Below are 6000 nucleotides of genomic sequence, written 5' to 3'. Positions count from 1 at the left end.
TTCACTCTAAAGCGTTACATCATTACTTGTACGAGGTTGGTCTTTACCCATATTCACTGTACACAGGACATCCAACGTATGGGACGCCTGGATACTCTAATAACGGAGAGTGATTGCAACGCAGTAGTAGGGGAAGGAATAGAAGACAGAGGGTTTGACATTCTCTAAGGCTGTAGATACCGCGACAACGAATGTTTCGGAAGACAGTCCATTTGAAGAGGAATGGACATCTCTAAAAAGGGCAATGAAAGACGTTGGCCAGGCAAACATAGGTACAACGAAGCTAATTGCGAAGAAACCCAGAAGAAATACTTCAATTGGTCAATGAAAGAAGTAAAATACAACAGAGTCCAGGAAAAGACCGGAACATAGCAATATAATTCACTTAGGAATGAAATAAATAGGAAGTTCAGGGAAGATGAGACGAAATGGATGTGTGAAAAACGCGAAGAAATTGACAATGAATTGTTCGCAAATCTAAAAAAACCTTCGGTGAAAAAGCAAACAAAGGTGTCAAAGATAAGAGTACAAGAGGAATTCTACTGTTAAACGTAGAGGAGGGAGCGGATAGGCGGAGGTATTACACTCTCTATTATAACTTAGAGAATATAATATTTCAGCCTACATTTATGGCCTGTCTGACGACGTGATTGAAGAAGAAATGGAAGTCTATATCAAAGACATAGCGGAATTAGTGTTAAAGGCGTAGTTTAACATATCCTGGATGACTAAAATAAGGCGGAACGCTCAGATAACTCTTCTTTGGGATTCTAACATCACTGGGGACGTGGCAACCGAATACTAAGATGGTATCTGTTCTTTCGGACAGATGAAAATATGTGCCCCGACCGGGACTCGAACCCGCTCTATCCATCCTTTTTTTTTTTTTTTTTTTTTTTTGGTCGTTGCGGACGTCACGTGACATCCATTCAAGTTCGTTGTTCATCGTTTCACTCAGTTTTTTATTACAAAGGCCAACCAGCTCTCTGACCGAACACGCTGAGCTACCGTGCCGGCATCCATCTGAGCCACATTCTCAACGTATTGTCCCGCACTGCATTCGTAGTGCCCCTGCCCATTAGACTCATTACTCGCGGCGCATTGCCGATTCCCGTAAGAGTTCGGACTCTGTTTGTGCATTCGCACAGAAGAAGAAGATGGTCAAATGGCCGGTGAGCCTTAACTATATATATGCTAAGATGGTCCGAAAGAACAGATACCATCTTAGTATATATATATAGTTAAAGCTCACCGGCCACTTGACCATCTTCTTCTTCTGTGCGAATGCACAAACAGTGCCCGAACTCTTACGGGAATCGGCAACGCGCCGCGAGTAATGAGTATAATGGGCGGGGGCATTACGATTGTAAAAATGGTTCAAATAGCTCTGAGCACTATGGGACTTAACATCTGAGGTCATCAGTCCCCTGGAACTTAGAACTACTTAAACCTAACTAACCTAAGGACATCACACACATCCATGCCCGAGGCAGGATTCGAACCTGCGACCGTAGCAGTCGCGGGGTTCCGGACTGAAGCGCCTAGAACCGCACAGCCACCGCGGCCGGCTACTACGAATGTAGTGCGGGACAATACGTTGAGAATGTGGGTTACGCGGGAGGCGTGCCAGAGATAAATCCCTGCAGTCGCACTATCCTCTGTGTCCTCGGTGGCTCAGATGGATTGGACACCGTGGCCAGGCCTCCAAGTACGACGCCTGCCCACTGACCTACCACACCATTTAAAAAAAAAAAAAATAGATGGATAGAGCGTCTGCCACGTAAGCAGAAGATCCCGGGATCGAGTCCCGGTCGGGGCACACATTTTCATCTGTCCCCGTTGACGTATGTCAACGCCTGTAAGCAGCTAAGGGTGTTCATTTCATTGTAACCAAAGGACTATTCCACTTGGTTTTTAAAATCTATGAGTTTGGGGACATACCATCAGCCATTCGGAAAAATGTAATCCACACAATCCGAAGATAGTAATAGCGTATCATCTCAAGAACAAATGGAAAAAATGTCATCGATTTGTCATGAATAGAAATTATAGAACATATTTTCCGTACCCAAGATATATGGTTTTACGGGTTTATCTTGACAAAGGATACGATCCTTATAGAACGGGGAAAAGGCGTTTCTAGATGAATGCCTAAACAACGTATAGTTAAAATTTGAGCCATTTGCAGTGGTTAGTTATTTAGATTATTGCGGCCAACGATGCAAAAACGGCAAAAAAACAATTTTTGCGGTTTTCTGCGTAAGTCACTACCTTTGAACCTCTGGATCTCGGTAATGGACAATGATATAGAAAAAAGTTTCGAAGTTCCCCGACAATACCATCTTAAGAACGTATGGTAAAAAATTCGACGACCTGCCGTGAATATAAATTATAGAAGTGGCCGTCCCCAGAATTAGTGCTTTTCGTAACCATTAGAACCAACCAATTTTGTCAATCTGCCTGAGCTGGAAGAAGAGTGTAATGTTTAAATTCTGACAAGACGCTGTAGGATGACTAAAATATGCCCGTTCTTCCGATCGGTATACAAATGGTAGCTAGAACAAGGGCTAACCAAAACCCTTGAGCCCTTATCTCTGTGGTCAATAGAACCTGTGACACGAACCCCTGACACGTCACATTTTACAGCGCGGCTTTTTGAACGTACTAGTATCGTGCACATCCGTCACGTCATTTTTAATGACCTTCGTGAACGTACAGGGTGACCGAAAAGTCTTTCCCTGATTACATAAATTGATAACTCAGGCTGGAAGTAAGATACAAATATGAAACTGGTGTCTAATTGTTTACAAACTATCAAAGTTTTTTCACACATCAGTAAATTTCCACATGAGCACCCTTGGTAGCACGTAGCACATCCATGCGATATTCAATCTCCGTCCACACATTAGCCAACATCACTGGAGGGATTGATTCAACGACTGTGGTTATCCGTTGCCGCAGGGTTTCAAGATCTGGTACATGTGTTCGGTAGACCTCGTCCTTGACATAACTCCATAAAAAGAAGTCTAATGGGGTTATGCCAGGAGAGCGTGGAGGTCAAACCGTTGGCCCATCACGACCAATCCATCTCCCAGGAAAGGTCATATCGAGATAGGCACGGACGTCCAAACCCCAATGAGGCGGTGCGCCGTCTTGCTGAAACAAGACATCGGGGTGATACTGAAGCAGGTGAGGAGCAGCATACAGTTGCAACATGTCCAGATACACTGAAGATGTGATGGTAGCCTCAGCGAAGAAGAATGGCACGATAATTCGATCGTGCAATAGCGCGCACCAAACATTCACCTTCGGACTGCCTCTGGTGCACTCCATGACCTCGCCAGGGGGTTGTGAATCGCAAATGCGCACATTATGGCGATTCACTACTCCACTGACAAAAAATCTCGCTTCATCGGAAAAGGCAATTCGTCTGAGATAACCATCATCGTCCTCAATACGTGATAGCATTTCGACCGCAAAGTCATATCAACGTGTACTGTCACTGGGCAACAAGGACTGAACAATTTGCACTTTCTTCACTTAAAACTTCCGGGCTGATAGGCCGTGGTCGAAGTATAAAACTCTCTCCTGACGTTTCGTCTCCGACTGCGGGAGACATCCTCGAAGGTACAGCGGGGAACATTGCACTTTGTATCCACGAAACAATAAACGTTTGTGTAAAATGTCTTGGAGAGAGCTTTTTGGCATCTGTAATTCCCGTGAGGCCCTGTGTACCGATTTCTTCGGACGTCGCAGAAAAGACTGCCTTACAGCTTCCACCCTGTCTGCTGAGGTTCTTGGTCGACCAGACCTCGGAAGGTCAGCAACCGATCGTGTGTACTTGAAGTTCTCATACCAGGCTTTAATGCTCTTGACATCAGGTGGATTCCTTCGAAATGTTGTCTGGAAGTGTCTCCGCACTGTGGTTGGTGATTGTGTTTCATGGTACCACAGGACACACTGTGCCTTCTCCTGATTGGTTAACATGGCTTCTTGGGCACTGCACCTCATCCACTGCTTACGTACTGCGAATCTAAAACAGAAAAAACTTTGATAGTTTGTAAACAATTCGACACAAGTTTCATATTTGCATCTTACTTCTAGCCTGAGTTAGTGTGTGTGTGTGTGTGTGTGTGTGTGTGTGTGTGCGTGCACGCGAGTGCGCGCGTGTGTGTCAGTATTTTTGGTTTTAGATAGTGACTAAACGCTACACGCATATTCTGTGTTATTCCTCTACAAGCTTTTCAGGGCAAACGAAACGATTGTTTGCATTTATCTGGCCAACAAGCACTATACTCAACTGAAGTTTTCAAAACCTCGAAGTGAGTCATCTGTGTCAAGCTTCACTTACTATCGAGACTTCAAGGAAATAGAAGACCTTGAGAAACAGAAGCGTCTGATAAAACGCCGGCCACTGATGCGCCACAAACACACGCATATTTCTAAAACATATTGGCAGTCAAAAGCTTCTTCCAATTACGGAAACACTTCACAAAGAGCGTGCCTAAACTTGTAGTGGAAAGGAAACGTTTTAGGTGCGATCTACAGTTGTACAGCAAAGAGCTTTACTAACGCGAGAATTATAACGGGATGTTCGATACTGAAATTATGCACCTGTTGGTTTTTATAATTTTATGCTCATCAACAAGGAACACTTACACATTTGAGCTCCTCTTGCTCTTTAGAAATATTCTATTCTCATTATTTTTTTTCATCTTTCTGTCCTGTTGTCTGTCTTCCGTACGTTATGTTTTGTCTATATTTCTCTAGCTCTTAATTCGCGAGGTGACTTTTCTGTAACGTATACCACGAGGTGGGGTCTCTGGAACTCCTAAGTTTAAACCGAGATTTAAGGCAAAAATCATTTGAAATTTTTAATTTATGCTGTATAACATTTATTTTTATAATTATTTCAGTGTAGTTTAAATGCTTCTAGTTTATTTTCTTGCACTAAACAAAGCCTGCAGCATTTTACTATTTATCACACAAAAGCACATAATTTTGTGTGGTTCTTTTAAATAGTACACAAAATAGACTCTTAGAGTACTGAATTTTACATTCTGAAAAATTATACAATCTCTATAGCAAATAAATTTCCGAATAAAACTAAATTCCAGGATTTAAAATTGCTCATAAAAATTCCACCCGATAAGTACAAAAAGAAAGTCCGTCAATCTGACATTCATTGCTGGGAACTACGTTTTTATCACCACTCAGAATACATTCGATTTTAACACATACTTTAAGTAGTTCATTGGAGAAAAAGACAGATCCCCATTACAACTTTCCTGAAGTTCTTCCTCTGAATGATACTCTTGATCGATAGCAGAACTGTGATCACTGGATAATGCAAGATCGTCGTCTTTTTCGTTTATTTTTGATCTATATCACTGACACCTTCCTCCATAGACCGACAAACAATTTCATCAAACTCGGGAAAGTTAAAAATGACACATTCGTGCCAACACATTTTCAGCTATACGATACCGTACTGAAGGAAACAGGTACGTAGTTCACGAGGCGCGGTCTAGAGACTCCAACACCAATCAGTAACACGTGTCAACAATAAATACATAAGGTGATAAAGCAACCGACAACAAAACATCGAAGGCTTCGCAGTGTAAGGAGGGTAGGGGGAGTATAGAAGCATTCCACCACAAATGGCCTTTGAAATTGAGTTCCAACATTTTCGCGCTGTCTGAGAGACCACACCTCGTGAATTACGTGCTAGCGTCTAATAATTTTTGTTTCGTCTCTTTTCGTATAATTATTTCTCTTTTTTCAAAATTTACAGTTTAATTCTTCAAGGCATTTTGACATTCCGATACAAGCAATCGATTTGTTTTCCAAGAGATATGTAATTTTTTAAATTTAGGTTTTCTCATTCTGTAAAGGCGTGTACTTTTAGCCCATTCTTAATTGTTCATGTGCATTGAACATCATTTTTAAATAGTATTCTGCGTAAATTATATATTTTTTTCTTTTCAGTTCGCCGTCAAT

This window comes from Schistocerca serialis, chromosome 6 (genome assembly GCF_023864345.2).
Source record: "Schistocerca serialis cubense isolate TAMUIC-IGC-003099 chromosome 6, iqSchSeri2.2, whole genome shotgun sequence".
NCBI classification, from domain to species: Eukaryota; Metazoa; Arthropoda; class Insecta; order Orthoptera; family Acrididae; genus Schistocerca; species Schistocerca serialis.
The sequence above is the reverse complement of the archived record's forward strand: the minus strand, read 5'-3'. Positions refer to the sequence as shown.